The sequence below is a fragment of the Phocoena sinus genome, chromosome 11 (genome assembly GCF_008692025.1).
Source record: "Phocoena sinus isolate mPhoSin1 chromosome 11, mPhoSin1.pri, whole genome shotgun sequence".
In the NCBI taxonomy this organism is placed as follows: domain Eukaryota; kingdom Metazoa; phylum Chordata; class Mammalia; order Artiodactyla; family Phocoenidae; genus Phocoena; species Phocoena sinus.
The window spans coordinates 5,814,823-5,840,416 of NC_045773.1; the positions used below are offsets into that span (position 1 = coordinate 5,814,823).

The 25,594-nt window shown below is 45.3% G+C and overlaps 1 pseudogene; it reads left to right on the forward strand.

Moving 5' to 3' along the window:
• The first annotated feature begins 4,662 nt into the window (after positions 1-4,662).
• LOC116761768 overlaps positions 4,663-25,594 on the forward strand; it is a 50,474-nt pseudogene continuing 29,542 nt past the window's right edge.

A 25,594-nucleotide genomic window follows, 5' to 3' on the forward strand; every position in this document is an offset into this window, starting at 1 on the left:
GCTCTTCCATAAGAGAGAGAGAGAGAGAGAGAGAGAGAGAGAGAAACCCAAAGGGAAAAAAGGAATGGAAAGGAAGAAACAAAACTTATTTGCACCTCCTATAATTGTATACACAGTATCTCCAAAATAATCTACAAATACATTTTTTTGAATTAGAAAGTTTAGCAAGATTTCTGCATACAAAATCGATGTGCAAAATGCAAAAATATTTCTCCAAAAAAGCAACCAACATAGCATAATTTTTTTAAAAATATATGTGTAGATAGATATAGATATACCATTTACAACAGCATATAAAATATCAAATAACTAGGAATATATCTAACAAAAGATGTGCAAGACCACCAAGGGACATTAGGAAACTGGACCTAAACTGTATCCTAAATAATGAAGAGAGATACCATGTTCATGGAAGTCTAAATACTGCACCCTCCACCCCCAAGGGGCAACGGAGAGCTCAGCAGGAACACCTGGGCAGATCAGAGCAACCTGGGCTTATATTCTACCTCCTGTTGCTTCTAAAATGTGTGACTCTGGTGTGTTTGACCAAGCCCTCTGAACTCCAGTTTCCTCACCTGTAAAACATGGATAGCCATTCCTGTCTAGTTGTGAGGAGTCAATAGATAATAAAGCACTTTGTGGGGGGAGGGGAGGGATTAATTTGGAATTTGGGATTAACAGAAACACACTACTATATATAAAATAAAGAAAGAACAAGGACCTAATAGGAAACTATATTCAATACCTGTTTTATATATATATATGACTGAATCACTACGCTGTACACCTGAAACATTATAAATCAACTATACCTAAAAAAAAAAAAAAGAAAGAAAGCACTTTGCAGAGTGCTGTATAAAAGCAGGGATTCTTATGACTAGCATTTTTGCCCCTTGTTGGTCTAAGGGTAGGGAAAAAGCTCTCTCTCCCAGATTAGGCCAGCTGTGTCTTTGCTTTTGCTCATCAACTTGTCATCAAAGGCACTGGTGAGTGCTTATTCTGTATACAACATTTTTTCATTCAGTGCTCACAGCAACCTATATGACGGGTGCTATGTTAGCCCCATTTTACAGATGAGAAAGCTGAGGCTCAAACAAGCAACTTGTCACTCATATATTCATTCATTCATTCGACATTCATGAGCCCGTTCTATGTACCAAGAGCTGTGAATACCCTGGTGAGTAAGTTGGACATGGTCCCTGCTCTTTTAGAACTGACAGTCGAGATGGGAAGACAGACAAAAATCATACCACAACTAACAAGCTGGCAGAACCAAGATTCAAACTCAGGTCTGCTGGACATGAGAATCCATGCTCTTAACCACTCCCCGAGGTGCCTTCCTCAACTTCCTCTGCTCCATCCTCTCTGTTGTGATGTAACGGTTTCTAACATCCACCCTGCCGGCAGCAACAAGTTTCAATGGGTCTTGCCATCCAAGCTGCTGCACAAACTGAGAGCTGTCAGCTTCGATCCTGGCCCATGTGATTCTCATGCATTATCACTGGAGAACTACAGCAGGGAAGATGAACGCATGAAGAGGAGAGGCATCCTGTACCCGCCTCCCCCCAGCATCAGCAGCACTGTTCCCAGTGAGTGTGCGCCTGAGTCCTCTGCCACCATTAACAGCAGAAGTGAGTCACTTATAAGTAAGATACGGGAGCTTTATGATAATTACATCCCGAGATTCAGGAATGCTCAGCGTCACTGTGAAAGGGAGAGCAGCAGGTGACTGGGCTTGAATGATCCTCTGCCAGGTACGTCTTTCAGATAAAACGTCTTGGATCAGGTGCAATTACAGCTAATGCCCAGCCTGAATGCTAATGAGAATTACTTACAATTGCTTGTAATTCTTTGCCATTTACACTACCTGTTTTATTCCTTTTCTTTTCCACCCTGGCATTAACCCTGAGAAACAGACACTAGAAGATATGATTAATGGCCATTTTGCAGATGAGGAAATTGATGCTCAAGGTCACTCTGCTCAAAGGGCCAGGGCTGGGGTTCTAATCCTGAACTTTCTTTACTACACCATTCTGTCTTTAAGGGGGAAAAAACCCCAGAACTCTGGATATGTCTTCTCCACCTGGAAGGTGCACAAAATATCAATCTGAAAGGCAGCTGGGGTGGCGTGTTCTGCTGACGTCTTTGCGTTGGTGAGGACAGGGCAGACCTTATGAAATGAACTTCACACCGACCTTCTGCCTTCCCACAACCATCAAGAGGCCCACACTTGTCCCTGAGAAATGACCATGAAGAGAGAACCTGGGCAGAAAGGTAAGAATCCTTCTCGTGCCCCACAAGCCAGAAAACTGTCCCAAATCCATGCCCCTCAGAAACATACCAGAGCATCAAGTTCAAGGTGCAGTGTGAAGGAGTGCGGTTTGCCGTTAACGGTGGTAATCATGGTAATGCCCAGCGTTTGCTGAGTACCTCGCAGAGCACCAGAAGTTTTAAACAAGTTTGCACTGGAACTTGAGGTTTTAGGCTACTTAAAGCTTGAGCCTACACTGAGACTTCTTACATTACATCTAACACCAGATTACTCGCATTTTATAGACGAATAAGCAAGAGTCTTAAGGAGGTCGGGCAGGCAGCTCGCAGGTGGCAGAGCCAGGTTACCAAGCTGGGCCTGTTTGACCCTAACAGTAACAACAGTGACAACTAACATCTAAGTAGCACTTTTATGTACTGCCTCATAAAAGTGTACTGCATCTAGGTGCTGTATGCGCACAAACACAATTAGTTCTCTCACCAACCCGGTGAGGAATGTGCTAGGAATACTCCCATCCTAAAAATGGAACAGAGAGGTGTAGCAACTTGCTCAAGGCCACAGAGCCCGTAAGTGACAGCTCTGGGATCTGAGCCAGCTGCAGAATCCACACTTTTGATCTCTTTGCCATGCCTCCTCTTTGTTATAGAAAGGCCACACCACTTCCACCAGGCACTCCTGGACTGTAAAAAGGAAAGCGCAAACAGGAACATGGAATTCTGAGAGCGTCCGAGGAAAGGAAGATCAGGTACAAGTTCTTCCTACCTCGGACAGCCAGCCAAGGCGGGAGCACCCCCAGCCCAGCACTGTCCACACTCCTCTGGGCTGCAGGGGCTCGGAGGCAGCTCCTGCCTCCACCCAGCTCTGAAATCATGTTCAGGCAGTGCAGAGCCATCTCCACCCTCTATCCTGGACGGATTCTCTCTCACACATGAAAATGGTATCAGGCTTCCCTACAGACTTTGCCTCCATCAGGGGAAATACCTCTTGAGACAGCAGGGTAGCCTCAGGCAGCCTCAGGCTCCCGTGTGAGGGTCCAACTAGCCCTGGGTCAGATTAGGGAATTTATGTGGGGCTGTCAGGGATTCCTGTGAGTGATAACCACTCAGCAGCAGGCCTCCTACACGACACCTGTCACAGAGAGAGGAGAGCGGTGCACGGGCATCAGGGACCCTGTTGCCTGGCATCTCTCTATTTTCACCTTTGCTGCTGCCAATCACAAGCAGAAGGGACCTAAGGTCCCATCTACAGCCTGAGTGTCACTGACAATCTGGAAGGAGTCAAGGAAAACCTATGTTCAAATCCCAACTCCTCCACGGACCACGTGGGCAACCCCAGGCAAGTTATTTAACCTCTGCGAGCCTCAAAAGACAATCTGTTCGATGAGCCCAGTAATAATAGTGCCCACTCTGCAAGGCTGCTGTGAAAACTAAGTGGGATAACGCATAATGATACTCTGACGGGTCCATTCTCTCTCTCTCTCCCAGTCTCTGCTCCTGCCTGACTCCAAGATTAAAGCTAAGATTGGGGCATTCAAGACCTCCCTATCGGATCCCCAGCTCTGCTCTCCTTCATGCTCTGGAGACACACTCCATCTGTGCTCCAGTCACAGGGACCTAGCCCGCATCATGGAATGAGTGCCCCAGGTACCTTCCGGCCGGGGGACCTGGTTCACATAGTACTTAGCCCCAGCACCATTCCTTCATCATCGGGCTCCAGGCCTGAGGTGGGAGCCCCCTGCCGGACGACAGCAACCCTGCCTGGAGCATCTCTGCATTACCAGCTCCCGGGCGCAGCGGACACCTCAGAGAGATTAAGGGATCGGGGTGGGGTCTCTTTGGGGGGCGGGGGGGGAGGGGAGAGGCACCCAGAGAAGGAAAGAAGTTTCCGTGAAGAACTGCTGCGCTCCAGCTCCTGACTTCCTTGGCTCCTTCCAGAAAAATCGAGAGTAGCTTCTGGAATTTGGCTCCTGTCACCTGAAAGGGCAGCCGCAACGGGCTTCTGCCGCCAGAATCCACTCCCTGACAGTAAGGGCCACTCATCTTTCCACAGGATCCTCTGCGAGGCACAATGAGGCGGTGGTGGTCCGCCCCGGGTTTGCAGCCGTGCTGTAGGAGAGCGTGGGCAGTGGTCTCCACACTTCCTACACCAGACCCCTGGTGACGCTGAACCTGGGGCTTGCCCGCATGTCATTAAGTGGTGTGGGTCAGGCTGACTCGGGTTCAAAACCCTGGCTCTCTCCTTGACTCGGTGGTGCTCCTGGTCACAACTTTTCCTCTCTGAGCCTCTTTCCTTCTCTGTAGAATGGGTATAATGCCGGTTCATCAAGTTAAAGGGAGAACCGAAAGAGATCACGGATACCCAGTGTCTGGCATATTCAACGCACTCAAGAGATGGGCTCGGACTGCGGGGAACATCAAACTCAGAGCCTAGGGCAGCTCTGGGAAAAACGGAGACTCGCCCCCCCCTGCCGGAGCCGGAGGCAGACGCCTGGGGCGCGCACGCTGGCGAACCCAGGCAAAGCCACAGGTGTGTGCGCGTCGGGGCGGGGGCCAGAGCTGGGTATCAGACAGGATGCCGCGGAGCCAGCCGCGCTCCGGGACCCTACCCGCGCCGCCCACAGTCGCCAGGGCCCCGGAGCGCGTTCACCCCACGCCGGCGGCTCCGGGAGCTCTGCGGCTCCGTGGGGATGCCCAGATCCAAGCCCGGCCACGCACAGCCTCGCCCCGCAGCCGCGGCCGCACTCCAGCCCCTGCCCGCGCCCTGCCCGCTCTCCGCTCCGACTCACCGGCGCCGGCTCCCGGGAAAGTTTGGTGGCGAGGCGTCCGCGGCAGCCAGGCTGCTCGGTGCTCGGCTGCGGCGGCAGGAGCGCCGAAGGAGCGGACCCAGAGGCGGGGCGCGGTAGGAGGAGCTGCGCCGAGGGGCGCCAGCCCGGAAGGCGGGAGGGAGGCGGAGACCTGGGCCCCCGGGCCTGCAGTGCCCCCGCCTCCCGCTCTGTGCTCCTAGGCCGCCCCCCTCTCCGCGCACGCTGGAAGGGGAGCGAGGGGGCGCCACGGGCTCGGACCCCTTCTCCCACACCTGCCCCAGGGTCAAAGCTGCTCCCGCAGAGCGCCCCGGCCTCCGGCTCTGCACGGTGCGGAGGTTCCTGGGGTCTGGAGGGAGAGGTTGAAAGCAGGATCAGAACCCTGGCGAGAACATCCTCCCCGCCACACACACACACACACACACGCACGCACACCCGAGGGCAGACAAAAATAGATGAGTCAAAATAAAGAAGCAGAGAGAGAGAGAGAGAGAGAGAGTCAGAGATGCGATGATGTTTGACAAAGTGAACCACAGCCCGACTGACAAAGACATCTAGTGACACCCCACTTCTCCGTGTCCCTGCCAGAGAGGCCAAACTAGGAAAAGACAGACAAAGCCAGGCAAAGACTGGGATTGACAGATAGACACCCTACCCCTAGAGCTTCCACGGGGAACTAGAGAGACCCCCAAGGTCAAGAACCCCACACTCCTCAGCTGTTTCTCCCCAGCCGCTCAAATGAGCTCGTTTCAAAAATCAGTGTGTTCCAATTAGCATCCTGAAGCGTAAGGATGGGGGTGTGGTTCTTCTGCAGGTCTCCTCTGCCCTGACTCTAGGAGCCTGAGAATTCTTACCGGCTGCCTTCATTTCCAGAGCTGGAGAAGAGAAGCAGTTTCCCCTCTCTCCTCAGCGCCAGGACAACTCCACTGGAACCGCTCAACTGTTATCTTATCTCAACACTCCAAAAGAGACACTCAAACTGAGTGGGAGAGGTGGGTGTTTTTGAAGGAGGGAGGGAATTCCCTGGCGGTCCAGCGGTTAGGACTCCGTGCTTTCACTGCAGGGGGCCCGGGTTTCATCCCTGGCCCGCCTCGCGTCCAAAAAAAAAAAAAAAAGAAGGAGGGAACTGGGAGGGGTGGCTGTGTGTGAGTTTGGGGATATTTCATTTCATGGGGGTATCTTAGCCTCTTCTGAGTAGAGGGAAATTCCACTCAGTGGTGGTGAAATGGTGTAGAGCCAGTTTGAGGCCCAGCTTCATGAGCTGTGTATGGTACGCGAGTGATCTCTCCTTCCCGCCTCAGTGTCCACATCTGTGAAATGAAGGTTAATTAAAACAGCTGCCATTGTGCCATGCACTTTTCTAAATGCTCCAGGTGCTTACAACACCCTGAAAAAGCAGGAACTATTATTATCACTGTTTTGCAGAGAAGAAAACTGGGGTACAGAGAGGTTAAGTAACTTACTCAAGGTCACACAGGAGAACTGGGAATCCAACCTATGCAGCCTGGCTACAAGATCCAAAGTCATAATGACTGTACTGTAATCTTCAACTTGATGGGGCTGCTGGTAAGTTCCATGAGGTCATTTATGTAAAGCACTTAGCAAGTGCTCCATAAATGGTAGCTCAGAGACCACTGATCCTGTCTACAAGGTAGGGATTAAAGGGCTGATGGTAATGCCCAGAAATAGGAGACTTTGGATTCTGGATAACTGATGGACCATGTTACTATCCTGGGCCCCAGCTCTGACTTTCACGAAACTGAGAGGCAAAGGATTCCCCATTTGTTCCTCTGACCAGCCCCCTGTGTATTAGCATAACCCCACAACCAGAACTCACCCTGAATCAATAGTAAGCCCCCTCCCATTCCCTGGTGAGTCTCCAGGGCCCCCATATTTTACACTTTACCAGACTGATACACCCTTTGGAACTGAGTTAGCACTTGTGGTAGCAACTTTTTAAATTTTTAAAAATTTTTAAAATTTTATTTATTTTTTATACAGCAGGTTCTTATTAGTTATGCATTTTATACACATTAGTGTATATATGTCAATCCCAATCTCCCAATTCATCACACACACACACACACACACACACACACACACACAGCATTCCCCGCTTGGTGACCATACGTTTGTTCTCCACATCTATGTCTCAATTTCTGCCCTGCAAACCAGTTCATCTGTACGATTTTTCTAGGTTCCACATATATGCGTTAATATACAATATTTGTTTTTCTCTTTCTGACTTATTTCACTCTGTATGACAGTCTCTAGATTCATCCACGTCTCTACAAATGACCCAATTTCGTTCCTTTGTATGGCTGAGTAATATTCCATTGTATATATGTACCATATCTTCTTTATCCATTTGTCTGTGGATGGGCATTTAGGTTGCTTCCATGACCTGGTAATTGTAAATAGTGCTGCAATGAACACTGGGGTGCATGTGTCTTTTTGAAATATGGTTTTCTCTGGGTATATGCCCAGTAGTGGGATTGCTGGGTCATATGGTAATTCTACTTTTAGTTTTTAAGGAACCTCCATACTGTTCTCCATAGTGGCTGTATCAATTTACATTCCCACCAACAGTGCAAGAGGGTTCCCTTTTCTCCACACCCTCTTCAGCATTTGTTCTTTGTAGATTTCCTGATGATGCCCATTCTAACTGGTGTGAGGTGATAACGTCATTGTAGTTTTGATTTGCATTTCTCTAATAATTAGTGATGTTGAGCAGCTTTTCACGTGCTTCTTGTCCATCTGTATGTCTTCTTTGGAGAAATGTCCATTTAGGTCTTCTGCCCATTTTTGGATTGGGTTCTTTGTTTTTTTTTAATATTGAGCTGCATGAGCTGTTTATATATTTTGGAGATTAATCCTTTGTCCGTTGGTTCGTTTGCAAATATTTTCTCCCATTCTGAGGGTTGTTTTTTCATGTGTTTGTGGTTTCCTTTGCTTTGCAAAAGCTTTTAAGTTTCATTAGGTCCCATTTATTTTTATTTCCATTACTCTAGCAGGTGGATCAAAAAAGATCTCGCTGTGATTTATGTCAAAGACTGTTCTTCCTATGTTTTCCTCTAAGAGTTTTACAGTGTCTGATCTTGCATTTAGGTCTCTAATCCATTTTGAGTTTATTTTTGTGTATGGTGTTAGGGAGTGTTCTAATTTCATTCTTTTACATGGAGCTGTCCAGTTTTCCCAGCACCACTTATTGAAGAGATGGTCTTTTCTCCATTGTATATTTTTGCCTCCTTTGTCATAGATTAGTTGACCATAAGTGTGTGGGTTTATCTCTGGGCTTTCTATCCTGTTCCATCGATCTGTATTTCGGTTTTTGTACTGGTGGCATATTGTCTTGATTACTGTAGCTTTGTAGTATAGTCTGAAGTCAGGGAGTCTGATTCCTCCAGCTCCATTTTTTCCCCCTGAAGACTGCTTTAGCTATTCGAGGTCTTTTGTGTCTCCATAAAAATTTTAAGATTTTTTGTTCTCGTTCTGTAAAAAATGCCATTGGTAATTTAATAGGGATTGTAATGAATCTGTAGATTGCTTTGGGTGGTATAGTCATTGTCACAATATTGACTCTTCCAATCCAAGAACATGGTATATCTCTCCATCTGTTTGTATCATCTTTAATTTCTTTCATCAGTGTCATAGTTTTCTGCATACAGGTCTTTTGTTTCCCAAGGTAGGTTTATTCCTAGGTATTTTATTCTTTTCGTTGCAATGGTAAATGGGAGTATTTCCTTAATTTCTCTTTCAGATTCTTCATCATTAGTGTATAGGAATGCAAGAGATTTCTGTGCATTCATTTTGTATCCTGCAACTTCACCAAATTCATTGATTAGCTCTAGTAGTTTTCTGGTGGCATCTTTAGGATTCTCTATGTATAGTATCATGTCATCTGCAAACAGTGACAGTTTTACTTCTTCTTTTCCAATTTGTATTTCTTTTTCTTCTCTGATTGCCGTGGCTAGGACTTCCAAAACTATGTTGAATAATAGTGGTGAGAGTGGACATCCTTGTCTTGTTCCAGATCTTAGAAGAAATGCTTTCAGTTTTTCACCACTGAGAACAATGTTTGCTGTGGGTTTGTCATATATGGCCTTTATTATGTTGAGGTAGGTTCCCTCTATGCCCACTTTCTGGAGAGTTTTTATCATAAATGGGTGTTGAATTTTGTCAAAAGCTTTTTCTGCATCTATTGAGATGATCATATGGGTTGTCTTCTTCAATTTGTTATTATGGTGTATCACATTGATTGATTTGCATATATTGAAGAATGCTTGCATCCCTGGGATGAATCCCACTTGAATATGGTGTCTGATCCTTTTAATGTGTTGTTGGATTCTGTTTGCTAGTATTTTGTTGAGGATTTTTGCATCTATATTCATCAGTGATACTGGTCTGTAATTTTCTTTTTTTGTAGTATCTTTGTCTGGTTTTGGTGTCAGGGTGATGGTGGCCTCATGGAATGAGTTTGGGAGTGTTCCTTCCTCTGCAATTTTTTGGAAGAATTTGAGAAGGATGGGTGTTAGCTCTTCTCTAAATGTTTGATAGAATTTGCCTGTGAAGCCATCTGTTCCTGGACTTTTGTTTGTTGGAAGAACTTTTTTTTTTTTTTTTTTTTTTGTGATACGTGGACCGTTGCGGAGCACAGGCTCCGGACGCACAGGCTCAGCGGCCATGGCTCACAGGCCCAGCTGCTCCGCGGCATGTGGGATCCTCCCGGACCGGGGCACAAACCCGTATCCCCTGCATCAGCAGGTGGACTCTCAACCACTGCGCCAGCAGGGAAGCCCTGTTGGAAGATTTTTAATCACAGTTTCAATTTCATTACTTGTGATTGGTCTGTTCATATTTTCTATTTGTTCCTGGTTCAGTCTTGCAAGGTTATACCTTTCTCAGAATTTGTCCATTTCTTCCAGGTTGTCCATTTTATTGGCATAGAGTTGCTTGTAGTATTCTCTTAGGATGCTTTGTATTTCTGCGGTGTCTGTTGTAACTTCTCCTTTTTCATTTCTAATTTTATCAATTTGAGTCCTCTCCCTCTTTTTCTTGATGAGTCTGTCTAATTGTTCATCAATTCTGTTTATCTTCTCAGAGAACCAGCTTTTAGTTTTATTGATCTTTGCTATTGTTTTCTTTGTTTCTATTTCATTTATTTCTGCTCTGATGTTTATGATTTCTTTCCTTCTACTATCTTTGGGTTTTGTTTATTCTTCTTTCTCTAGTTCCTTTAGGTGTAAGGTAAGATTGTTTATTTCAGATTTTTCTTGTTTATTGAGGTAGGCTTGTATTGCTATAAACGTCCCTCTTAGAACTGTTTTTGCTGCATCCCATAGGTTTTGGATCATAGTATTTTCATCGTCATTTGTCTCTAGGTATTTCTTGATTTCCTCTTTGATTTCTTCAGCGATCTCTTGGTTATTTAGTAATGTATTGTTTAGCCTCCATGTGTTTGTGTTTTGTACGTTTTTTTCCCTGTAATTGATTTCTAATCTTATAGTGTTGTGGTCAGAAAAGATGCTTCATATGATTTCAATTTTCTTAAATTTACTGAGGCTTGATTTGTGACCCAAGATGTGGTCTATCCTGGAGAATGTTCCATGCACACTTGAGAAGAAAGTGTAATCTGCTGTTTTGAATGGAATGTCCTATAAATATCTATTAAATCTGTCTGGTTTGTTGTGTCATTTAAAGCTTGAGTTTCCTTTTTAATTTTCTGTCTGGATGATCTGTCCATTGGTGCAAGTGAGGTGTTAAAGTCCCCTACTACTATTGTGTTCCTGTCAATTTCCTTTTTTATAGCTGTTAGCAGTTGCCCTATGTATTGAGGTGCTCCTATGTTGGGTGCATATATATTTATAATTATTGTATCTCCTTCTTGGATTGATCCCTTGATCATGATGTAGTGTCCTTCCTTGTCTCTTGTAACATTCTTTATTTTGAAGTCTATTTTATCTGATATGAGTATTGCTACTCCAGCTTACTTTTGATTTCCATTTGCATGGAATATCTTTTTCCATCCCCTCACTTTTAGTCTGTATGTGTCCCTAGGTCTGAATTGGGTCTCTTGTATGTAGACAGCATATATATGGGTCTTGTTTTTGTATCCATTCAGGGAGCCTGTGTCCTTTGGTTGGAGCATTTAATCCATTCACGTTTAAGGTAATTATCGATATGCATGTTCCTATTACCATTTCTTAATTGTTTTGGGTTTTTTTAAATTTAATTTATTTATTTACTTTTTTGCGGTATGCGGGCCTCTCACTGCTGTGGCCTCTCGCGCTATGGAGCACAGGCTCCAGACGTGCAGGCTCAGCGGCCATGCCTCACGGGCCCAGCCGCTCCGCGGCATGTGGGATCTTCCCGGACCGGGGCACGAACCCGTGGCCCCTGCATCGGCAGGCGGACCCTCAACCACTGCGCCACCAGGGAAGCCCTTTGGGTTTGTTTTTGTACGTCCTTTTCTTCTCTTGTGTTCCCCACTTTGAGAAGTTCCTTTAACATTTGTTGTAGACCTGGTTTGGTGGTGCTGAATTCTCTTAGCTTTTGCTTGTCTGTAAAGCTTTTGATTTCTCCATCGAATCTGAATGAGATCCTTGTTTCATAGAGTAATCTTGGTTGTAGGTTCTTCCCTTTCATCACTTTAAATATGTCATGCCACTCCCTTCTGGCTTGTAGAGTTTCTACTGAGAAATCAGCTGTTAACCTTATGGGAGTTCCCTTGTATGTTATTTGTCGTTTTCCCCTCGTTGCTTTCAGTGACTTTTCTTTGTCTTTGATTTTTGTCAATTTGATTACTATGTTTCTCAGCGTGTTTCTCCTTGGGTTTATCCTGCCTGGGACTCTGCGCTTTCTGGACTTGGGTGGCTATTTCCTTTCCCATGTTAGGGAAGTTTTCAACTATAATCTCTTCAAATAGTTTCTCGGGTCCTTTCTCTCTCTCTCTTCTCCTTCTGGGACCCCTATAATGCGAATGTTGTTGTGTTTAATGTTGTCCCAGAGGTCTCTTAGGCTGTCTTCAGTTCTTTTCATTCTCTTTTCTTTATTCTGTTCAGCAGCAGTGAATTCCACCATTCTGTCTCCAGGTCACTTATCCGTTCTTCTGCCTCAGTTATTCTGCTATTGATTCCTTCTAGTGTATTTTTCATTTCAGTTATTGTACTGTTCATCTCTGTTTGTTCTTTAATTCTTCTTGGTCTTTGTTAAACAGTTCTTGCATCTTCTTGATCTTTGCCTCCATTCTTTTTCCGAGGTCCTGGGTCATCTTCACTATCATTATTCTGAATTCTTTTTCTGGAAGGCTGCCTATCTCCACTTCATTTAGTTGTTTTTCTGGGGTTTTATCTTGTTCCTTCATCTGGTACATAGCCCCCTGCCTTTTCATCTTGCCTATCTTTCTGTGAATATGGTTTTTGTTCCACAGGCTGCAGGACTGTAGTTCTTCTTGCTTCTGCTGTCTGCCCTCTGGTGGATGAGGCTATCTAAGAGGCTTGTGCAAGTTTCCTGATGGGAGGGACTGGTGGTGGGGAGAGCAGGGTGTTGGTCTGGTGGGCAGAGCTCAGTAAAACTTTAATCCGTTTGTTTGCTGATGGGTGGGGCTGGGTTCCCTCCCTGTCGTTGTTTGGCCTGAGGCGACCCAACCCTGGCGCCTACTTGCTCTTTGGTGGGGCTAATGCTTGACTCTGGGAGGGCTCAGGCCAAGGAGCACTTCCCAGAACTTCTGCTGCCAGTGTCCTTGTCCCCACGGTGAGACACAGCCACCCCCCACCTCTGCAGGAGACCCTTCAACACTAGCAGGTAGGTCTGGTTCAGTCTCCTATGGGGTCACTGCTCCTTCCCCTGGGTCCCGATGCACACACTACTTTGTGTGTGCCCTCCAAGAGTGGAGTCTCTGTTTCCCCCAGTCCTATCAAAGTCCTGCAATCAAATTCCGCTAGCCTTCAAAGTCTGGTTCTCTAGGAATTCCTCCTCCCGTTGCCAGGCCCCCAGGTCGGGAAGCTTGATGTCGGGCTCAGAACCTTCACTCCAGTGGGTGGACTTCTGTGGTGTGAGTGTTCTCCAGTTTGTGAGTCACCCACCCAGCAGTTACGGGATTTGATTGTATTGTGATTGCGCCCCTCCCCCTGTCCCATTGCAGCTCCTCCTTTGTCTTTGGATGTGGGGTATCTTTTCTGGTGAGTTCCAGTGTCTTCCTGTCCTTGATTGTTCAGCAGTTAGTTGTGATTCCGGTGCTCTCGCGACAGGGAGTGAGCTCACGTCCTTCTACTCCGCCATCTTGAACCAATCACAACTGTTATAAACTCTCGAGGAAATGCATTTCTGCTCTCTACAGCTGATAGGAGTGAAGGGGGAAAAATACCTTGGAAATGGCTGGGTCTATATCCATCCCCCCTCTCCTTTCTGCAACTCAGCAGAGGCTTGATTATTTGGAATTCCTCTCCAAAGTTTCACTTCTTGGGCTGGTTTTAGGCCTGCTCAGTCCATAGTGATCAGCACTTTTAGAAACATCAGCAGTTGAGAAACAGTATGTCAGACATTATTTGAAGTCCCTGGTGACTAGGGTATGTGTTGTTTTCTTGTGCCATTTGAGACTGATGTATCATGAGATAACTCAGGCCATATGCTGGGTGTGTGGGGTGGAGAGGGAGTAGCCAACTTACTAAGAGTATACAGACAGCAGAAGAAAAATGGTTAGCCCTTGTGTCAGACTTACTCTGTGTCAGGCTATTCTAAGAGTGTTACATAATCTAATATATCTGCTCACAACAATCCCATGAGGTAGGTACTATTATCCTATTTTGCAGAAGAGAAAACTGAGGCACAAAGAGATAAGGAGACTTGTTCAGAGAATACAGCCAGTGAGTCACTTCAAGATCAGACAGGTAGGAAGCAGCTGAACCAGGTCTGGGACCTGGATCAGTCTGGCTCCACAAGCCTATTCCTACTTCTGTGGTTTGTGAAAGAAAACTAAAAAGGGGGAACCACTTGAGCCCCTGCGTAGAGACTAGAGGTATGGATTAAAAAGAAGTAGAGATAAATTACAAGTTTGGGATTAACATATACACACTATTATATATAAAATAGGTAAAAAAACAAGGACCTACTGTATAGCACAGGGAACTATAAACAATATCTTGTAATAACTTATAATGGAAAAGAATCTGAAAAAGAATATATGTATAACAAATCACTTCGCTCTACACTTGAAACTAACACAACATTGTAAGTTAATTATACTTTAATTTTAAAAAGAAGTAGATTAAAAATATCTACTCTGCCACTTGTTAGTCCTCTGCTTACTTTGCTTCTCTGAGCCTCTGCTTCCTCAACTGTAAATGAGAATAATAACGCCTATGCCACGTCCAGGATTTTAGTGATGATCTTTTGGTAGCAGGGTACATTAAACCCACTTATAACTAGCTTTAGCCAAAAGGGGCTTTAAACTGAAAAATGCAGGAAGTCATTCTGGATTCAGACACAGACCATGTCAGAAGCTCAAGGGAAGTTGTCATAAATCTGTCTCCCTCTACCTCTTGACTGTTTACTTTTATATCAGTTTTATTAGCAGGCTGGGTCTCTCCACAGGGACGCGGAAATGGCCAGTTAAGCAATCGCAAGCCGAGAGATCACTTCCTTCCCCAGACCTCCAGCAAAATTCCTAGGGTTGACTCCCATTGGCCTGGCTTGGGTCACATGCCCAGCCCTGAAACCATCATGGTTGCTCTGACTGGCCAAGCCTGAGTCACATGCTTACAACTGGAGTGGGGGTCAGCCCCTCCCAAGTCACAGGACTAGAAGTGGGTAAGGGATGGTTTTGTAAAAGAAAAGCAGGGTGCTATTAACAAAACAACAGGGCATCGGTGCTGGACAGGCACAGATGTCTACTTCCTCACAGAGCCATTGTGTGTTAAATACTCCTATGTATGCAAAGTGTTTGCCTCTGGTGGGTGCTCAGGAACTGAGTCCCTCCATTCTTTCCTCTCCTCTAAGAAACAGGATACACGTCCCACCAAATCTAGGCCAACTGATTCCTTGTTCACGTGGGGAAACTAAGAAGGTCCAGAGAAGGGAGGGGACTTGCCCAAGGTGACCCAGCAACCAGCCACAGAACCCAGCTGATCAGTCACAGAATCTGTGTCTTTTGACCTGAAACCAATCTCAGTTAAAGTCTTAGCTGAGAACATTGAGATCCCCTGCTAACCAAGGGAGTTATCTTCTCATTTGCACAGGGGAGACTGGAAAACTGCAAAGCGCCTAAGACCCAGAGGAAATGATGCCACTCACATTGGGCTCCAACTATGCACCAAGCTGTGGACTGGTAGATCTGGCAGAGTGCCAGTCTAGCTCCCCACCCATCACATTATGAACCTGGCCACTTCCTCAGGGGACTGCACTCTGGAGGCTGAGAGACCCAAGTGGGCATTTTTCATACGCCTGCCCAAAGTAGGCAAGATGGCCCTTCCCTTGTTTACTTTCCTGGTTAGTTTGTGAGAGCAGCTGTGCCTCCTTCAGGGCTAAAGTGGACCAAGTAGCAAGCATGTGATTTAGCGTTGTCAAAATTGATCCTTTCAACTTGACCCTTGACTCAGTTCTAGAGTTTCTGGCCTTGGGCAGGTAGTCTAACTTCTCCACTCTAAATTAATTAGACTGGCATGCTGTGAAGCTCTGTGTGTCAGGGAAGGTGAGCAAGAATGGCGCACATCAAGCTGGAATGACAAGCCTGCTCCTTCCATCCCCCCTCAAGTAAAGCACATCGGTTTTGCGTACACACCGATGCAGGGAGTGTACCTTGCTACAGGCTTCCTGGAGGGTAATTTGGAGCCAGATGTTGAGAGCTTTAAAAATGTTCAGACTATTAGTCCATAGTCTAAGCATTTTTCCTGAGAAAATAATCATGGCTATCACTAAGATATGCATAAAGATGTTCATCGCAGGATTGCATATAATAGTAAAAGACTGAAAAGAATCCAGATGTCTAACCATAGGGGATTGGTCAAATAAATTATGGTACATCGATAGAGTGAGCTATTATACAGATATTAGAGATACAGATATCATATTAGAGAATACAGAATTATGTGAAACCTGATTATCATACGAATGTTAAAGGAGCAAGTTATAAGTGACTAGGTATGCATAAACTCATTTTGTGAAAAAATATACATATTTATGTATCAAAGAGCTTAAAGTGGCTGTATCAGGGATAGATGGGAAGGAGAGAAAAATTTGTGGGTGCTTTCGGTTTTCACTTATCTGTATGTTTTCTAACATTTCATTAATAAATTTGTATTACTTTGTTAATTAGGAAAAATGCCCAGTAATTTATAAAAGGGTTTGTGTTGGTTTCCTTTTTAAAAAGCACTTTCACTTATTAAAAGATCACAATCAGAAGTGAGGTTAACTTGATATCTCTCTCCCTCTCTCTCTGTCTGTTTCTCTCTCTCTGGCTAGGATGTGTGGAGAGGAATGGGGAGCTGAAGGCTGGAAGAGCAGCAACAGCTACAGAGCGATACAGTGCAAGAAGGGGTTGCACCAGGAGGCTGTACCCATTTGCTGTATGACCCTGGGCAAGTCACTCAACATCTCTGGGCCTCAGTTGCTACCGCCACAAAATGAAGTGTTTGGTTACATTATCTCTGGAGTTCTTTCCAGTGCGGAAATTCTAGCATGGATAAGTTCTGTGACCTCCAGTGAATGTTCATATATGCTCCAGGGGAACATGTAATGGCCCAGAAATGTGTTCAGCAAAAATTATTTTTGTCTCTCCGGCCCTGTGAGACTGTGGAAAACTCTGCTTGGCCTCTCTGTGTCTTAGCATCTTCTTTCTGCTCAGTCTCTCCATCCAGCTACTTTGAAATTGGCAAATTCATGGAAAAGCACCTAGAATATCGGGCTCACCTCCATGTGTTTCTCCTACTCTGGGATCTTGATTCCTCAAGTCCTGGCTTCCTGGATAGCCCTTTGAAGCCTTCTAACTGATTTTATTTTTCTTTTCAACAGTTTTATGTAGGTTTTCTAGTTGTTTATTGAGAGGCTTGATCTCTACAAGCTAGTTTGTCATGGACGTAAGCACAAATCACTTCATATGTTAGTAAGTGAAACAGCTATTTATAGAATGGTATGTACAGTGGGTTCTATTTATATGCAAAGTATATATATATATATATATATGTGTGTGTGTGTGTGTGTGTGTGTGTGTGTGTGTGTGTGTGTGTGTTTATACAGAAGAATCAGAGAAAGAACAAAAGCTATACACAGTACCTAACTGGCAAGGTTTTCATTTTTTAACATAACTATTTCCAATTTTATATAACAAACACTGAGTATGTCCAAACTGGGATTGACTTTTGAGGTCATTTTTACCCATTTTGAAAATGAGGAAATTGAGGACAAGAACATTTAAATTTATTTCAATTTAACAATTACTGGAGACTTGTTGTGGCCAGAGAACCATACAAGGGGAATCAGGACTTCCAAAGAAATGTAACACCTAGTTACCTACTCCTCCATTAGAAGTGGCTCCAATGTGTGCTAGACTCTGAGATATGTGGATACAGATGACAAGAATCTGCCCTCAAGAAATCCTAGCTGTGGAGATAGATATTCAGATAAACCATCCCAGATATGATGGGACAAAGGCTAAACTGATGATATGGCAGAGACTGATTTTCTTCTTAATAGCCATTCTCTCAACTTCCAACTAAAAGATTGTATTTCCCAGCCTCCCTTGTAGTGAGTTGTGATCATGTGACAAAATTTTGGTCCGTGAGATGTAAGGGGAAAGGTTGTGGGGGTTTCTGGGAAGTCTTTTTAAAGGGAACAGCCAATCTCCTTTTCTATTCTCTGCTACTTGGAATGTAGATGCAATGGCTGGAGCTTTAGTAACCCTTTTGACCTAAACTGTCACCTTGTGAAGGGATCACAATACTAGGATGATGGAACAGAAAAAATAGCCTTAGTCACCAACACAATGGAGCTGCTCTATTAGCCCCAGATTATATATCTTTATACTTATTTTACATAAGAAAGAAACAAACTTCTTATTTCTTATGCCACTATTACTTAGGATTTTCTCTTACATGCAGATAAACAAAATCCTTACTTATACAAATCCTAAAAATAAAGTGTTATGGGAGCAAAGGAGTGAAGGACGGAAGAGTGAATATTTCCATTCTTGAGCATCAAGGAAGTCAGAGTAGGTGTGGAGGTTGTGAAGAGTTCACCAGTGAGATGCGCAGGGATTAAAGAGGAAGAGTGGACCATGCAGGGAGCAGGCGCACAGGGCTGGGAATGGGCCCAGGGGTGTTGGAATCATGCAGCCTGGATTCAAATCCCATCACAATCACGTCAGTGCTCCATGCCTCAGTTTCCCCATCTGTAAAATGGGGGTAATAGCAGTGTCGGCCTCATCAGCTTGTAGTGAGGATTACACGAGTTAGTGTCTGTGGAGTGCCTGGCGCCTGAGTGCTCAGTGAATTCTGGCTGTTAATGCGCTTATCTGCAAAACGGGATCATCAAAGTCTGACCTCTCGTGGCAGCCAATGTGGATAACACAGCACAGGGCTTTACCCATTGTAGCTGCTCAGCCGTGTAGCCCTCTTTCTCTCCTTGCCCTCAGGGAGCTTACAGTCAATATTTAACCAATTTTCACCAAGCCCCTACTCTGGGCCAGGAGGTCGCTGATTCCAGGATGAATCAGACCTCATCCCTGACCTCCAGTTACAGTCTCAAGGAGAGGAAAGGAATATAAAGAGACAAGCCTAATACCATGTGGAAAGTGCAACAGTGGTCCAAGTTCAGTCCATGAGCTCAGGTGAGCAAGAAAGTTAACTTTATTTTGGTTAAGCGAGCTCAGTCTCTGCTATGATCTCCCATATTAGGTGGGAAACGTTAATCTCAGGTAAGTTGAGATTTTCCTATTTCTCTGGGGGTGATGTCTCAGTTCTAGGGATCTTGTGGGGAGCATCTGGGGTGCATCATCACTTATCCATGCTGACATCTGTTGAGACATCTTTATTCCTATTTGAGGAGGGGTCACCCACCTACGCAGGCCACTGCTAAGTTGTCCCTTGTTCTGAAGTCTCACCCCCTCTCTCAGCTGCTTCCAGGGCCCTTCCAAGTGCACGGGAACCATTGCTCAGCTCTGATGGCCCCCAGGGCACAGGGAACTCTGTTAGACATATGAGATTCTTCTGCCCAGCCACACACCGCCATTTTTCTACTAGAGAGTCTGCCTAGGAGAAAAGCACAGGTCCTTTCCACATTAAATTTCCTTGAACTTATCTGGGGATTCTGTGGTCTCTCCAAGTTTAGGGCTGTGCCCCTAGAAGAGGCAGGTTCTACTCTTACTTTCCTCAGGGGTTACACCATTCATATCCCCCTTTGCTGATGCTCCAGCCCTCTCCTCACTCTTCTCTAGAAACTTTTGTCTAGTTTCAGGGAGGCAGAACCTTACTCTTAAACCCCCTGCATTTTCCCATAACAATCATGTCATCAATGCACAAAAGCCTTTTCCTGTTGCCCTGAGACCCTAAATTTTTGAAACTCAAAAACCAGGAAAAGATTCTGGTTTCTCTTTTTCTGCAGGGTCAGAAAAGGACAGTAGCCTTGAAACAATAGCCTACTATTTTTTTGTTGTAATGGTGGTGGCAGGGGATTACATGTAAGGCTTCTGGGTAACAGAAATTAACAAGAATGAAAAACAACCCAATGAGCTCCCTCCATTTCCCCCTGCCCCCAGAATAGCTAGAATTAAGAAGACTGACAACATCAAGTGTTGGCCAGGATGTGGAGCCACTGGAACTCTGGGAATGTGAAATTGTATAGGCACTTTGGAACACCACTTGGCAACTTTAATAAACATAGATCTACCTTATGATCCAGAAATTCCACTCCTAGGTATATCTCCAAGAGAAATGAAAACATATGTCTACAAAAGACAGTGCATAAATCATAACAACTTTATTCATAATAGCCCAAACTGGAAACCACCCAAACATCCATCAACAGGAGTTTGAAAAACCAAATTTTGGTAAGTTCATACTATGTGATACCACACAACCATAAAAGTAGATGAACTATTGCTGTCCACAAAACACAAAAGTCAAAATCATCATTCTGAATAAAAGAAACCAAACACGAAAGAGTAAATATTATATAATTCTATCAATACTTATATGAAGTTCAGTAACTGGCAGAGCTAGTCTATAGTTTTAGAAGTGGTTACCTCTTGGGGAGAAGGAGGGTGACTGTTATTGACCTAGGAGGGGCACCGGAAGTGACTGCTGGAAAAGTTCTAAACTTTGATCTTTGGGATGATAACACAGGTATACAGATAGGAAAATTTTTTAATATTTGTGCATTTTACCATATGTAAATTATACCTCAGTTTTAAAAAATCAAATTTTCCTTAAAAACACAGAGGCTAACATTTCAAAAATAATATGCTATGCTGGTGCCACGAAGAGGTAAGCCCACAGCACTCTTTGAAAGCCCGGGAGAGGCAGTAACCACACAAAAAAGAGATGTGTGTGCCTGATGATATTGCTTGGGTTCCTAGATCCAGCCACGCCTGAAGACTAACCTGGACTTTTCATCTATGTGAGCCAATGGATTCTATTCCTAGAATAACTGTTTGAGCTGGCCTTTTGCCACTTGTAACTGAAAGAGTTCTAATGAATACAGCCTCCACTAAGAAGCTTTTATATGGATACAGAGCATCTATTTGGGATGATTTAAATTTATGGAAATGGATAGTGGGGATATGAATTGTGAATGTACTTAATGCCAGTGAATTGTACACTTAAAAATGGATAAATGATAAATTTAATGTTATGTCTATTTTACCATGATAAAAAATGTTAATAAAAACCTTTAAAAATATGCAAATAGAGAGACAGGCAATGTCATTATGAAAGATATGCATTTTGAGATGGAGCTTGAAAGATAACTGATCAAGATCTGGTTCAGAGAGGCAAAGTATTTCAGGTAAATGAACAGGGGGAACAAACCCTTGGAGGGAGGAAAGTAAAGAGAGCATTCAGGGATGGTGAGAAGCTGAGATGTCCTGAGCAAGCTGGAGATCATGGGAGGTGGGTCTGGAAGGTAGACTGGGGCCCAGATTGGGAGGGCCTTGAATGCCAGGGTGAGGGAGTTTATGTTAACCCAACCAGAGGTCAATTCCCATTGTCTAGAAAAGGCACTGGAAGTTCCAAGGCTGTTTGGGAAAACTTCATGGAGAATTTAAGGAATGGCTTCTGGGGCCCAAGCTCCAGGTTGCCTTTCCTGGCAACTGGCTCCCCTGGAGCCAACTTCCATGTCCCACTGGCCTTGCAAGATAGATGGCTGGTGAGCTCAGGGACTGGTGATACAGGGTGTCCCTGCCTTCCACGTCCCAGTCTGGGCTGTCTGGAGGTCTTGGCCAAAAAGAACCCAGACCCTTGCCCTCTGCAACCCACTCCCCACACAACAGGCAGAGGGCCCTTTTGACACACAGCAAGCCACTCTTATTGAAAACCCTCTAAAGGATTCCCAACCCACTTAGAATTCAGCCCACATACTTCCTACACCCCTCTGTCCTCATCTCTCACCCTTGGGCCTGGACTTACTCCCTCCAAGCACCCTGGCACCCCTGTTGTAAGCAGACACAGCAAACTTCTGTCCTGACTCGGGGCCTTTGCCTTCTGTTCCCTCTGCCTGGGACGCTCGCACTCCCGTCTCCCCAGAGGCACCTCATCATCATTCAGTCTGTGCTCAGTTGCTGCTCTTTGGAGAAGGCTTCCCTGGATGAAGTCATGCTCCACCAATCGCTTCACCCTTCATAGTTCACAGGCTGTCTGTAGTGGTCTTTTTCCTGGTTTGTTGATTGTCTCTCAGCCTCCATTTGGATGTGAACAGCTGGAAGGCAGGGATTCTGTCATGTTCTAGCTCTGTCTCCAGCACTTGGCACAGTGCCGGGCCCACAGTAGGTACTCAATAAATGATAATTGAATGAGTGAACTATTCACACAGTCAAGGTCCTTACAGGTAATTCTGCAAATGGGGAAGTTGAGCCCAGAGAGGAAGAGGGACTTACGAAAGGCATTCTGCAAATCAGTGTCAGAGACAGATCTTGACCCAGGATTTCTGGCTGCAAGTTCAGTTCATTTTCTGTAATTCCCCTCCACCTCCTTTTGCTAAAAGAGTTGCCAAGCTTCAGTGATTTCCCCCTGTGATGCAAGCATCCCAGAACAGAAAAGGTAGTGAACTAGAAGCCAGGATGCTTCAGAGCTGGATCTAGCTCTGCCACCCACACACCTTCCAGACTGTGAGTCTCCTTGAGGGCAAAGGCATCACCAGCATCTAGCACACTCATAGTACAGTAGGTGCTTAGACAAGGGTTGCTGAATGAATAAGTGATTGCTTACATGGAGATCATGGGTGTGAGCATAAGGTAATGGTTAAGATCTCGGAGTCTGAGCTAGACACACTTAAATTCAAATCCTGGATGTGCCACTTTCTACTGGCTGGACACTTGGTCTCCCATGAAGAATATACTGTGGTAGCTAGTCCCAAGATGGGCCTCGATGACCCTCACCTGCTGGTATTTATGTTCATGTATAGCCCACATTAAATTAGGGCTGACCTGTGTGACCAACAGGATTCTGCAGAAGTGACAGTGTACGACTTCTGAATCTAGATCATAAAAAGTATTGCAGCTTCCCCCTTGGACTCGGATCGTTCAATGGGTAAGCCAGAAGCCATGTTGTAAGGACACTCAAACAGCTCTGTGGAGAAGCCCACCTGGAGAGGAACCAAGCCTCCGGCACTAATTTCGGGACATGTGAGTGAGCCACTTGGAAATGAATCCTTCCACCAAGCCAAACCTTCAGATTGGACTTCCCTGGTGGTGCAGTCGTTAAGAAGCCACCTGCCAATGCCAGGGACATGGGTTTGAACCCTGGTCTGGGAAGATCCCACATGCCGCGGAGCAACGAAGCCTGTGTGCCACAACTACTGAGCCTGCGCTCTAAAGCCCACATACCACAACTACTGAGCCTGCGTGCCACAACTACTGAAGCCTGTGCGCCTAGAGCCCGCGCTGCGCATCAAGAGAAGCCACCACAATGAGAAGCCCATGCACCGCAACAAAGAGTAGCCCCCGCCCACTGCAACTAGAGAAAGCCCGTGCACAGCAACGAAGAACCAACGCAGCCAAAAAATAAATTAATTTAAAAATAAAAAGTGGTTGTACCATTAAAAATTTTTTTAAAAGCCTTCAGATGACTAAAACCCAGCCTCATGAGAGAATTTGGGATAGAACTGCCTAGCCCAGGTGCTCCTGAATTCTTCACCCACAAAAACCATGAGAGAGAAAAAGTGATTACTGACGTTTTGAGTTACTACGTCAGAGTGATTTGTTATGTAGCAAGAGACAACTAATTCATCATTTATATCTTTTTCTTTTTTCATCTTTATCTTCATCACCAACATTTATTGTGAGCTTACCATGTGGTTTTTCATTTAACCCCTCCCCCCCAATAATGCTATGAGATAGGTACTCTTATTATCCCCATTTATAGACAAGAAAACTGAGGTTTAGAACAGTGAAGTCTCTCCCTGCAGAACCCCTGACCTTAAGGACTTTATGCTCAGGCCTGAGAGTCAGAAACTCAAATACCTATGATCCAAGGCAAAACACGGCTCTAGGATCCCAGGAGGGAGAGAATTTTGGATTCTGTCTTCTGGTAGTCGAGCCTTATAGGTTGAGAGAACACTCAAAAAGCAGCAGACACATCCCCTGCCCTTGAGCACCAGACTAGTAGAGGTCAGATGCTTGCAAAGAGTGTTTGGTATTTCCCTGAAGGGAAACACGTGCATGTCTATACATTAATGATGAAAAATAATAAGCCTTCATAGGGGTCTGGCACTTTGCACTTACAAAGCTTTACACATCCATAATTCCATGGAATCCCATCTGGCAGATAAGCATAGCATTATGGACTGAATGTTTGTGCCTCCCCCCTCCCAATTTTATATGTCAAAGTCCTAACCCCCAATATGATGGTATATGGATGTGGGGCCTTTGGGAGGTAATTAGGGTTAGATGAGGTCATGAGGGTGGGGCCTCATCACTGGATTAGTGGCCTTATAAGAGACAGCAGAGAGCTTGTTTTCTCTCTCTCCATGCACATACACAGAGAGAAGACCATGTGAGGACACAGTGGGAAGACAGCTATCTGCCACAAGCCAGGAAGAGAGTTCTCACCAGAACCCAACCATGCTGGCACCCTGATCTCAGATTCCAGCCTCCAGAACTGAGAAAAGATAAGTATATGTTGTTTAAGCCACCCAAGCTATGGTATTTTATGGCAGCATGAGCAGACTAAGACACATGGCAATGTGCATTTTATAGATGAGGACACTGAGACCCAGAGAAGTTATATGATTCTCACAAAGTCACACAGGCTTTAAGTGGCAGAGCCCAGGGTAAAACCCGGCAATTGGGTGTTTTTACAAGTGCAAATGGTTGATGGGAGGTCAGTGGGTTTCCTCTAAGAGAGGTTCCAGGAAGAGGTGAGCAGGCAGCAGGGTTTTAAAATGGGGAGGTGGTTTAGTGGAAAGGGTGGGGGCATGGGAGGGTCTGAAGGGGCAGAGTGAGTCCCCGGGAGGCTCCCAGGGTATGTGAAGTCAAAAAAGGAGCGTAGCTAGAGTGACAAGAATGAGCAAGTCTGGGCGTGTGGAAGAGGCTTGGTTAGGGAATTTGTGTTGGTGGAATTTCAGCTGGAGGACTGTGCAGAGAGATCTTGGAGCTGGTGCCAAAGTCAACCACGTGCCTAAAGGGGAAGAACGGCTTCTTTTGCTCCTTGGGTGGCTTTAGTACATTCACAATTTTGTGCAACCATCTCCACTATCCATTTCCAGAACATTTCCACCCCGCCCCCGCAAATAACTCCGTATCTCCCAATTGCCCTTTTCCCCCATTCCTTCACAACCGCTAATCTACTTTCTGTCTCTATAGATTTCCCTATTCTTCACTTTCATATAAATGGAATCAACCCCACAGTGTTGTCTGATGTGACGGTCTTCTTTCATTCAGCATAATGTTTTCGAGGTTTATCGATGCTGCAGCATACATAGGTACCTCATTCCTTTTTATGACTGTATAATATCCCATTGTGTGGCTATTCCACATTTTGTGTATTCATTCATCAGTTGAGGGACACACAGGTTGTTACCTCTTTTTGGCTGTCATACAAAATGCTGCTATGAACATTCCTGTATGCTTGTATGAGGTTTTATATGAACCTATGGTTTTTTTGGGTTTTTTTTTTGCGATACGCGGGCCTCTCACCATTGTGGCCTTTGTGGCCTCTCCCGTTGCGGAGCACAGGCTCCAGACGCGCAGGCTCAGAGGCCATGGCTCACAGGCCCAGTTGCACTGCGGCATGTGGGATCCTCCCGGACCGGGGCACAAACCCGTGTCCCCTGCATCGGCAGGCAGACTCTCAACCACTGCACCACCAGGGAAGCCCTGA